The 12,499-nt window shown below is 39.6% G+C and overlaps 1 protein-coding gene across 4 annotated transcripts in view; it reads left to right on the top strand.

Moving 5' to 3' along the window:
* The first annotated feature begins 1,307 nt into the window (after positions 1-1,307).
* Positions 1,308-12,499, top strand: part of C4H2orf42 (chromosome 4 C2orf42 homolog) — a 35,227-nt gene continuing 24,035 nt past the window's right edge. The window contains exon 1 of one of the 4 annotated variants that reach the window (XM_081594468.1): positions 1,308-2,263. The gene's annotated coding sequence lies outside the window, so the exon portion shown is untranslated. The remainder of the gene's footprint in view (positions 2,264-12,499) is intronic. The other 3 variants (XM_081594466.1, XM_081594467.1, XM_081594465.1) reach the window with 3 other exon arrangements.

The raw sequence follows: 12,499 nt of genomic DNA on the forward strand, positions 1-12,499 counted from the left end.
GAAAGACAAAACTGGAAAAATTCCGTGGAAAAGAAAAAATGTGCCCTTCTCCCCCTACCTCCAGATTAGGAAACAACATAGCAAATCTTAATCACGGAAGGGACCCCTTCTTTTATTAGTAGTTAAGAAGACTAAGGTTCTGCCAACTAAAGAATGTCACTCACCATCTGGCTTTATAAGGATTAAGTCATTAGCCACTGCAGTCACTGACCTTCAACACACTTTGAAGGGAGTTCAAGGTGGAGATCAGAAACAAGGCACTTTGTGCTCTGGAAAAATTGGGAGAATAGGACTTCATATGGATATTTTCAGGAGATTTTATGAACCTAGTTTCCTGCATCTTTCCATACTTAGAAAAACACTAAAATCATTAACCAAGATACCTGTGCTTTGTGACCAGAAGCACCCCTCTACCAATGTGTGCTTGATTGCACATACCCCGTCTCCAAAATCATAGATGTGTTAACCTCCCCCCATAACCTCCTCACATCACTTCCTCAGAGCTGAGAGACTGTCTCATTGACTACAGTCCTCAGTAAGTCCCTGAATATAACTGAAACAACAGCTCTCACCTTTTTATTTATTCATGTTATTTCATTTGACAGTTCTCAGGCGACAAGTCCACAGTGCAACGATTAATAAGTAGCAGGATGAAGGCTAAAGGTGCACAAAATCTCATTCCGGGGTTTTCCAGTACATACAAGCCTCACCCTTAACACATTTGTACTCAGCAGCTATTGTCAACAAAGAGTATGTAGATTTATCCTGTGCAATTCCATGGACCAAAACTAGTCATGCGGGAACTCAACTCAATTCCAACCTCTTCTAAGGGGAAAACGTTCAAGTAATACGTCCGAGTATAATTAAGGGAGAAAAAGATAACTTGATACAAACACACAAGTGATAGGAACAGCGAATACTTTGGTAGACAACACTCCCTTGACAAAACACTAAATCGCAGCCGACATTGCTAAAAATATAGAAAATCTTAAGACTTTTGCATCAGTGACGGATGGAATTCTACTCAGAAACAGGACTCACTCAGGCCTGAAATAGCCATGACCAGCGCTAGAATTGTCTGTGCCTTCCAGTACCAGCAGAGTTGTCCAGAGCACTCTTGCCATAGCAAAAAAAAACCTTAAGCAGATTCCTCCACCTGATTCTGCAGCAATTGTCCGCTGCCTCCAGGAGGAGGAAACTACAACTCCCGTCAGACAACGCGAACTGAGGCGGGGTGGGCCCTCGCCGCGCGTGGGCGGCTCTGACCAATAACGACTGTCGTTACAGCGAACAGTTTGGCCGTGTTTGTAAAAGGCCGCGGCAGGCGAAGAGAGAGGAGGTGAGGGCGGTCATCAGCGTGGGAGCCAGGGGCCGCAGGGTGGGGGGCGCAGGGCAGGTAAGGGGACTGTGTTGACCAAAGGCGTGGGCGACAGTGGGACAAGGGCGTACAGCCGGGAATCCTGGCGGATAGCGTTTCCCAAGAGCAGGGTGCTGGCCGAATGATGCTTCTACTCGGGCCTACTTAGGACCGGAAGTGAGTGGTCGCACGGGGAGGATGCCGGGAAGTAGGTTCCCGGGTGATGCGTCTGGGGGAGGGCTGCGTCCTGGAAGCCAGGTGGAAGGTGCGGGACCCGCTGGGTGACAGGGGATCTTGGCCTTTCTCCGGTGTTCCGAGGCAGCGCAGGGCAAACGGAAGCACCCTGGACCTGAAGTGGAGAGTCCTGGCTCTAGTCTTGCCCCTTCCTCTCTTTTCTGGTTTGACAAAGAATCCATCAGATTCCAAACTCACCCTAGATTATTTAGAGGCTGACCGAGGAACAGGAATCAAACCCCTGCTTTCTCTGAGCCACTGGTAAAATAATACCTGTGTCAAAGGATCGTGGTGAGCATTACACGAGTAAATGCATGGGAAGGGCTTACTTGTACTCAATGAATGTTAGCAAGTTTATGTTTTAGTCATGGTGCTCGTTCACTTTACTGTGCTTCACAAGAATTAAACAGCGTTCAGCGAACTGAATATAGCTCTACAGCCAAATGGCACATGGCTTAAAAAAATAGATAAATAAACTAATTTAAAAAAACAAACCAAATGGCACATGGCTGAAAGCCCACCACCACAGGGAGTGTTCGTGGGGTAGCTCTTTCAGCACCAGTCCCTGTACACCATCCGAGGAGGCTGTTCAGAAAACTTGCCCGGAAGAGGAGACCCTTTTTAAGGCAGAGCTCAAATACAGATTCTTTATGAATCTGCATTTCTTCTCAGGTGAGACTCAGCCAAAACTCAAATTCGGACTTGAACCCAAGATCCCTGACTTAGGAGGGAATGGGAACTTATTGTGTTGATCTTTTAATTGAAACCGTTCAACTAGTGTCAGGACTTAGTGAAGCTCAGAGAGTTAAGTGTGAGGCAAAGTGGCCAGTAAAGAATGAGTTTATTAGCATAGGAGGCTTGTGAGAAATACAAGCAGGCCAGCAAGGGAGCACAACCTTGAGAACTATTCAGTAGGGCTGCATTTTTATAATCAAAGGAGAAGTGGGGAGGAGAGAAGACCACCTTCTTCCCCATTCTTGGACCTGCATCAGGGCTTACATCATTAGTTCCTCCTTTGACCCTCTCTGGCCTAACTGGGACTGTCCTGGTGCTAATTAAGTCATTTGTGTATTAGCAAAAGGCTGGTAAATTATACTAAAATATAGTGGAATTTCTAAACTTAACTAATTATCCTACTCTATCCGTGTCATTTACAAATTGTGTTACTTGTTCGTGTATGCTTTCTGTAAGAAGTAATACTTGTGTTCAGTTGCAAAGTCGTGTCTGACTCTGTGACCCCTTGGACTGTAGCCTGCCAGGCTCCTCTGTTTATGGGGTTTTCCAGGCAAGAATACTGAGTGAGTTGCCATTTCCTCCTCCAGGGGATCTTCCTGACCCAGGGATCAAACCCTCATCTCCTGCATCTCTTATATTGGCAGGCCGGTTCTTTACCACTGAGCCATCTGGGAATCCTAAGTGATACTAGTACAAGTTTAGAATTCACATCTTACAAAACAATGAAATGTGCATATCCCTCCCTCTTTCTATTTCCGAAGTCCCCGGTCACTTCTTCTGAGGCAATATGTTATATAGGTGTGTGTCTTCCCCGTTTCATTTTTTCTCTTTTAAACCAAGAGTATCACATTAAACATGAAGTTTTATACCTTTTTTTTTACTCCACAGTGTATCTTGATATTTGTTCCTTATCAATATATATAGATCTGATACTTTTTAATGGCTCTGTAGTAGCATATTTTATAGTTACACCATGATTTATTTAGTTAGCTCTTAGACTGTTTCTGTTCTCGTGCAGTTATGGACAACCTTGCATGGAGTACCCCTGTGCATGTTTCGTGTTTATATGAGACTTGAACTCATGGAATCTTAAAAGTGGAATTGTTAAGTCAAAGTGTGTTTTAAGTTTTATTTTATTTATATCTCTTTGAAGACGATATTGCAGTTTACACTCCTACCAACAATGCAGAGTGTGTTTCTCCACATCCTCCTGTGATAACATCTTTTTGTCACTTTGCTGAAGTCCTGTTTTACTTTGCCTCTTGCTTATTGCAAGGTTGAGTTTTGGACATTAAAAACTTTTTTTTTTTGGAATCCCCTGGTGGTCTGGTGGTTAGGACTCTGTTCTGCCACTTCTGTGGACCTGGATTCAATCCTTGGTTGGGGAACTAAGATCTCACAAGCCACACCACCAGAAAGATTTTTTTTTCTTTCTTTTTTTTTATAAGCTGTCTTTCCATGCCCTTTACTGATTTTTCTAGTGGGATTGCTGCTTTTTTATTGATTTGTAAAAACTCTTATTTTAGGAAATTAGCCCTTTGTTATTTGCATTTCAAATATTTCTTTTTCCCATTAAATATAATTTTTACTTTATCTTGGAATATAGTTGATTTACAGTACTGTGTTAGTTTCAGGTGTACAGCAAAGTGATTCTGTATACACATATATATATACACATACATATATCCACTCTTTTTCAGATTCTTGTCCCATCCAGGTAATTACAGAGTATTGAGTAGAGTTCCCTGTGTTATACAGTAGGTCCTTGTTGATTTTCAATTTTATCCTTTTATTTTTAGTGGCAGATTTATTGAAATATAAATCATATAACATAAAATTCACCCTTTTAAAATGTTAAATTTGGTGATTTTAGTATATTCACAGTAATGCAACCTTCCATCACCCCATAAAGAAACGTCACACTTATTAGCAGTCACTCGTAATCCCCCCATTCCCCTCAGATCTAAGCAACCACTCATCTGTCTCTATGCATTTGTTGATTCTGGATATTTCGTTTAAATGGAATCATACAATGTATGGCTTCTTATGTCTGGTTTCTTTCACATAGCATTGTATATCAAGGTTTATTCATCCATGCCATAGCATGTATCAGAACTTCATTCCCTTTTATGGCCAAATAATATTCCATTGTATGGATATATCACATTTTGTTTACCCATTCATCAGTTGGATTGATTCTACTTTCTGGCTTTTATGAATACTACTATAACGAGCATTACCTACAAAACCACCAATTTTCTAAAGTGGTTGCACCATTTTGTGATACTATCAACAATGTATGAAGGTTCCAGTTTTTCTTTATCATTATTATTGTCTATATTTTTTTAGTCATCTTGGTGAAATGGCATCTCGTTTTGATTTTTTGATTTGCATTTCCTTAGTGGCATGATTTTAAACATCTTTTCATGTGTTTATTGGCTATTTGTATGTCTTCTTGGGAGAAATATCCATTCATATAATTGGCTCATTTTAAAATTGGGTTATTTGTCTTTTTACTGTTAAATAAATGTAAACATATAAATGTTTTTATATACTCAGGATACAAATCCTTTATCACATATATGACTTGCAAACATGCTCTCCCATTCTGTGGGTTATCTTTTTACTTTCTTGATGCATCCTTTGAAGCACAGTTGTTTTTAATTTTGATTAAGATCAATTTTTCTGTTTTTTTCTTTTGTCACTCAGGCTTTTGGTGTCATATCTAAGATACCATTGCCTATTCCAAGGTCACAAAGATATATGCCTGTATTTCTTCCTAAGAGTTTTGTAGTTTTAACTCTTACATTTATGTCTACGTTCCACTTTGGGTTAATTTTTATATACAGTGTGAAACAGGGATCCAACTTCATTCCTTTGCGGGTGGCTATGTATTGTTCCAGCACCATTTGTTGGTGGGACTGTTCCCACCAACTAATGGATCTTGGCATCCTTGTTGAACATCAACTGACCATAAATGAGAGGGTTTACTTTTTAATTCTCAGTACTATTTTGTTGGTTTCTACGTCTATCTGTATGTCTATTGTCACATTGTCATTCCCCCCCAATTTTATTGAGATGTAATTTACATATAACATGGTGTAAGTTTAAAGTGTAACACACTTACATTGCAAAATGATTACCGCTATAGCATTACCTAGTGCTTCCATTACATCACATAATTAACATTTCTTTTTTTAAAATCATTTATTCTTTTTGAAATAAAGATTTCAAAGCACTGTATCTTCATTGCTGCGCCCAGGCTTTCTCTAGTTGCAGTGAGCAGGGGCTACTCTCTAGCTGCACTGTGTGGGCTATTCAGGTGGTGGCTTGTCTTCTTGCAAAGCAAGGGCTTTAGGGTGCACAGCCTGTGGCTCACAGGCTCTAGAATGTGGGCTCAGTAGTCATGGCAAACCGGCTTAGTAGCCCCACAGTATGTGAAATCTTCTAGACTAGGGATTGAACCCATGTCCCCTGCATTGCAAGGTGGATTCTTAACCACTGTAACTATGCTGTACATTAGATTCCCAGAACTCATTCGTCTTACAACTGGAAGTTTGTACCCTTTCACTAACATCTCCCGATTTCTCCAATGCCCTAGGCCCCTGGCAACTACCATTACATTCTACTTCCATGAGTTTGGTTTTTTTAGGTTCTCCATGTAAGTGATGTAATACAGTATTTGTTCCTTCTCTATCCACATTGTCTTAATTTGCTGTGTAGTAAATTTTGAAATTAGGAAGTGAGAATGCTTCTACTTTGTTCTTTCTCAACATTTTTCTGGCTCTTCCAGGTCCCTTGCATTTCTATATGAATTTTAGGATCATCGTGTCGATTTCCAAAAAAAAGGTATTTAGGATTTTGATAGGAATGCATTACATTGGATCTGTAGGTCAGTTTGAAGAGTAGTGCCATCTTAACAAGATCAGCTCTTCTGGTTCATGAACATGAAACCTTTCCATTTTCTAGGAAATTTTCATTTTCATGGAAAGCCTTTCCATTTTCTAGGTCTTTAATTTCTTTCAATTATGTTTTGTAGTTTTCACTGTACAAGTCTTCCACTGCTTTGGTTGCTTAGTTTGTTTTAATCTTTGGATTTAGTCTGAGGTACTTTTTTCCATAAAGAAAAATACCATTTTCATGTAATCAAATGAGTCAAAATTTTAAACTGGGTCAAATATTTGAATAGTTATTTCCCCAAAGAGATAGACATATGACTAAATAAGCATGTGAAATGTTACCAACATCATTATTCACTAGGGAAATGCAGTAAAAACCACAGTGAGGCACCACTTCACACCCATTATAATCTAATGGCCATAACCAAGGAGACAATAACACTTGTTGGCTAGAAAGTGGAGAAAGTTTGTGAGAATGTATAATAGTGCTGGTGCAATGTAAAATGGCACAGTCATTTTGGAAAACATTTTGGCAGTTTCTTAAAATGTTACACTTAAACTTACCCTGAAGTGTTAGTAGCTCAGTTGTGTCTGACTCTTTGTGACCCCATGAACTGTAGCCCGCCAGGCTTCTCTGTCCATGGGTTTCTCCAGGCAAGAATACTGGAGTGGCTTGCCATTCCCTTCTCCAGAGGAACTTCCTGACCCAGGGGTCAAACCCTGTTCTTCTGCACTGCAGGCAGATTCTTTACCATTTGAGCTACAGGGATTTCTGACTACTCCTATTTATCAGTGTTGTTTTTTTTTAACTTCTTTATTGAGGTAAATGTAAAATTACCCTACCACTCAGTAATTCTAATTCTCGGTTTCTACCCAAGAGAAATGAAGACAGTTGTCTGCACAAAGACTTGCATGTTAATGTGCTCGACAGTATTGTTCATGATAACCCTGAAGTGGAAACGATCCAAGTATGTATAAGGTGATCAATGGATAAACAAAATGATATAGTCATGCAGTGGAATGCCATTCAGCAGTGTAAAGGAATGAAGTACTGATACATGCTACAATGTGGTAGAACCTTAAAAACATTATGTTGAGCGAAAGAAGCCAGACATAAAAGGCCACATATTGTATGATTCCATCTATATGAAGTGTCCAGGAATTGTAAATCTATAGAGACGGAAAGTAGGTTAGTGATTACCTAAGGGTGGGCATGGTGATTGACTCCAGAAGACAAGAGGGCTCTTTTATCGGGTGATAGAAGTGTTCTAAAACTTAATTGTCATGATGGATACCCAACTCTATAAACAATAAATATTATTGAATTTTACACTTAAAATGGGTGAATGGTACGGTATGTAAAATATACCTCAATAAAGAAGTTTTTAAAAAACACTGATAAATAGGAAAAATTAATCATTTCTAGATTTAATGTTTACTATTTTCTGGATTCTGGGTTTTGTGTCATGTAGGCCATCTTCAATCTGATATCCTTAAAAAATATTTTAAGAAAAAATTCCCTCTTTTTGTTCTAGTGTATTGACTGTTCCATTTTTTTGTGTGTGAATGTTTTATCTGCTTGGAATGTATTTGAGTACAGAAAGTGAGATAGGATGAATAAGACAATAATAACATTTTTAGAAGTCGAACTTCTTTCTCCCAATAAAATTTTATTCTGTACCCAATAAATTAAGAAAACTAGAAACAATGTTCAGAATCTTTTCTACTGAAATAATTGCACCTATATACTAAAGTTAGTGTTTAAGATGTTAATTGCAACATTGTCTAGAACTAAAACTCATTGGTAGAGATGGTTCAACTGTGGTAAAATATTAAGTATGCAAACTTGAGGACACTGAGTTTAATATAACTCAATTTTTCTAAAACCAAAATCCCACATGTGTACATACATATATTTATTTATTCATAAACACAGAAAATAGTCTGTTGGATATATGCCAGCCTGTTAACTGTATTTACTCTTGAAAAGTGAGGATTTGTGGGGTGGAGGGGCAAGTGGGGGTAGTGGTAGTGAAAGTAGGGGATAAAAGGGTCATTAGTTCTTTAGTCTACTTTTGCAAGATCATAGACTTAAATGATTTATTTACAAAATAAACTATAACTGGCAAATAGTTCCTCCCTTAATGAGCAAAGTTGTTCTGTTTTTTCACTTTAATAATAATATGAAATTATCATCATCAGTGTAATTTTAAAATTGATTTATATATAAAGCAATCTGAAGCTCAGAATTTAAAAGATTTGGTCATAGAGATAATCAGCTTTGGAACAACATTCTTTCCTAAGAACCCACATTTGACTGATTGAGAACACCTACCAAAAAAGTGTATTGACCTCAGAAGGAAATGCTGTGTAAACAGACTAATGTCTCTAGGTGTTTTTAAAGGGGTGATTTTGCCCCCCAAGAGGATATTTAGCAATATCTGGAGACATTTTTGTTTTTTTATAACTTAGGGAGGGCATGTTGACTGCTACTGGCATCTAGTGGTGGAGACCCAGGATGCTACTAAACATCCTATGACACATAGGATAGCCCCCCATAATAGTTGTTGTTGTTCAGTTGCTCAGTTGTGTCCAACTCTTTGTGACCCCCATGAACTGCAACATGCCAGGCTTCCCTGTCCTTCATTATCTCCCAGATTTTGCTCAAACTCATGTCCATCAAGTCGGTGATGCCACCCAACCATCTCATCCTCTGTTATCCCCTTCTCCTCCTGCTCTCAGTCTTTCCCAGTATCACGGTCTTTTCCAATGAATCAGCTCTTCACATCAGGTGGCCAAAGTATTGGAGCTTCAGCTTCAGCATCAGTCCTTCCAATGAGTATTCAGGGTTGATTTCCTTTAGGATTGACTGATTTGATCTCCTTGCTGTCCAAGGGACTCTTGAGAGTCCCAGCATCACAGTTTGAAATCATCAATTCTTAGGCACTCAGCCTTCTTTCTGGTCCAAGTCTCACATCTGTACATGATGGAGAGACTAGAGTTTTGACTACATGGACCTTTGTTGGCAAAGTAATGTCTCTACTTTTCAATATGCTGTCTAGGTTGGTCATAGCTTTTCTTCTGAGGAGCAAGTGTCTTTTAATTTCATGGCTTCACTCACCATCTGCAGTGATTTTGGAGCCCAAGAAAATAAAAGTCTGTCACTGTTTTCCATTGTTTCCCCATCTATTTGCCATGAAGTGATGGGACCAGATGCCATGATCTTTGTTTTTTGAATGTTTTTTAAGCCAGCTTTTTCACTCCTCTATCACTTTCATCAAGAGGCTCTTTAGTTCTTCTTCGCTTTCTGCCATAAGGGTGGTGTCATCTGCATATCTAAGGTTATTGATATTTCTTGAAGTACAAGCAGTCTTGATTCCAGCTTGTACTTCATCCAGCCCAGCATTTCGCATGATGTACTCTCCATATAGGTTAAATAAGCAGGGGACAACCTTGACGTACTCCTTTCCCAATTTTGAACCAGTCTGTTTTTCCATGTCTAGTCTAACTGTTGCTTTTTGACCTGCGCACAGGTTTCTCAGATGCAGATAAAGTGGTCTGGTATTCCCATCTGTTTCAGAATTTTCCAGTTGTGATCCAGACAGTCAAAGACTTTAGGGTGGTCAATGAAGCAAAAGTAGATGTTTTTCTGGAATTCCCGTGCTTTTTCTATCATCCAGCAGATGTTGGCTATTTGATCTCTGGTTCCTCTGCCTTTTCTAAATCCAGCTTGTACATTTAGAAGTTCTCCATTCACGTACTGTTGAAGCCTAGCTTGAAAGATTTTGAGTATTACCTTGCTAGCATGTGAAATAATACAGTTGTGCAGTAGTTTGAACATTCTTTGGCTTTGCCCTTCTTTGGGACTGGAATGAAAACTGATCTTTTCCAATCTTGTGGCCACTGCTGAGTTTTCCAAATTTGCTGGCATATCAAGTGCAGCACTATAACAGCATCATGTTTTAGGTTTTGAAATACCTTGACTGTAATTCCATCACCTTCACTAGCTTTGTTCTTAACAATACTTCCTAAGGCCCACTTGACTTCACACAGTAGGATGTCTGGCTCTAGGTGAGTAATCACACCATTGTGGTTGTCCAGGTCATTAAGACCTTTTTTTGTATAGTTCTTCTGTGTATTCTTGCTACCTCTTCTTAATATCTACTGCTCCTGTTAGGTCCATACTGTTTTTGTCCTTTATTGTGCCCATCTTTGCATGAAATGTTCCCTTTATCTTGAAGAGATCTCTAGTCTTTCCCATTCTATTGTTTTCCTCTATTTTTTTGCATTGTTCACTTAAGATGGCTTTCTTATCTCTCTTTGGTATTCTTTGGAACTCTGCATTCAGATGGATGTCCCTTTCCTTTTCGTCTTTGCCTTTAGCTTGTCTTCTTTTCTCAGCTATTTGAAAGGCCTCTTCAGACAACCACTTTTCATTTTTGCATTTCTTTTTCTTGGGGGTGGTTTTGGTTACCACTTCCTGTGCAGTATTACAAACCTCCATCCATAGTTCTTCAGGCACTCTGTCAGATTTAATCCCTTGAATCTTTTTGTTACTTCCACTGTATAATCATAAGGGATTTGATTTAGGTCATACCTGAATGGCCTAGTGGTTTTCCCTACTTTCTTCAATTTAAGTCTGAATTTTGCAATAAGGAGTTCGTGATATGAGCCACAGTCAGCTCCTGGTCTTGTTTTTGCTGACTGTGTAAAGCTTCTCCATCTTTGGCCACAAACAATATAATCAGTCTGATTTTGGTATTGACCATCTGGTGATGTCCATATGTAGAGTTGTCTTTTGTGTTGTTGGAAGAGAGTGTTTGCTATGACCAGTGCGTTCTCTCAGGAAAACTCTGTTAGCCTTTGCCCTGCTTCATTTGTACTCCAAGGCCAAACTTGCCTGTTACTCCAGGTATCTCTTGACTTCCTACTTTTGCATTACATTCCCCTATTATGAAAAGGACATCTTTTTTGGTGTTAGTTCTAGAAGGTCTTGTAGGTCTTCATAGAACTGGTCAACTCCAGCTTCTTTGGCATTAGTGGTTGGGGCATAGACTTGGATTACTGTGATATTGAATGGTTTGCCTTGGAACAAACCGAGATCATTCTGTCATTTTTGAGATTGCACCCAAGTACTGCATTTCAAACTCTTTTGTTGACTGTGAGGGCTACTCCATTTCTTCTAAGAGATTCTTGCCCACAATAGTAGATATAATGGTAACCTGAATTAAATTCGCCCCTTCCCATCCATTTTAGTTCAGATTCCTAAAATGTCGATGTTCCCTCTTGGCATTTCCTGTTTGACCACATCCAATTTACCTTGATTCATGGACCTAACATTCCAGGTTCCTATGCCATGTTCTTTACAGCATCGGACTTTACTTCCACTACCAGATACATCTACATCTGGGTGTCGTTTCCACTTCAGCTCAACCTCTTCATTCCTTCTGGAGCTATTTATCTGCTCTTCTCCAGTAGCACATTGAACACCTACCAACCTGGGGGCTTCATCTTTCAGCATTACATCTTTTTGCCTTTTCATACTGCTCATGGGGTTCTCAAGGCAAGAATGCTGAAGTGGTTTGCCATTCTCTTCTCCAGTGGACCACGTTTTGTCAGAACTCTCCACCATGACCCATCTGTCTTGAGTGGCCCTACACAGCATGGCCCATAGTTTCATTAAGTTACACAAAGCTGTGATCCATGTGATCAGTTTGGTTAGTTTTCTGTGATTATGGTTTTCATTCTGTCTGCCTTCTGATGAATGAGGATAAGAGGTTTGTGCAAGCTTCCAGATAGGAAGGACTGGCTGTGGGGAAAATAGTCTTGCTCTGGTGGGTAAAGCCATGCTCAGTAAGTCTTTAATTTTCTGCTGATGGGTGGGGCCATGTTCCCTCCCTGTAGTATCCAGCCCTAAATGTCTGTGGTGCCAAGGTGGAGAAACCCTGCTATCAATCATATTTCACAAAACTTCATTCACTCAGCAGATATTACACGGGGGATTAGTTCTTAGCATCAAAATGTAGGCATTCCTAGACTTTTCTTATTTGTACTTTTCAATTTGTTAATCAGTAAACTAAAGAAGATGTGAAGGGAGAGTCTTTTATCAAGATGATTCTTTGGGAACTTCCCTGGTGGTCCAGTAGTTAAGAATCCACCTGCTGATGCAGGGGATGTGGGTTCGATCCCTGGTCTGCGAAGATTTCACATGCTGCAGGGCAAGTAAGCAAGTAAGCACATGCACTGCAACTCGAGAAAGCTCTTGCACAGCAAC

This window comes from Giraffa tippelskirchi, chromosome 4 (assembly GCF_054371585.1).
Source record: "Giraffa tippelskirchi isolate mGirTip1 chromosome 4, T2T-mGirTip1v1.2.pri, whole genome shotgun sequence".
Taxonomy (NCBI): domain Eukaryota; kingdom Metazoa; phylum Chordata; class Mammalia; order Artiodactyla; family Giraffidae; genus Giraffa; species Giraffa tippelskirchi.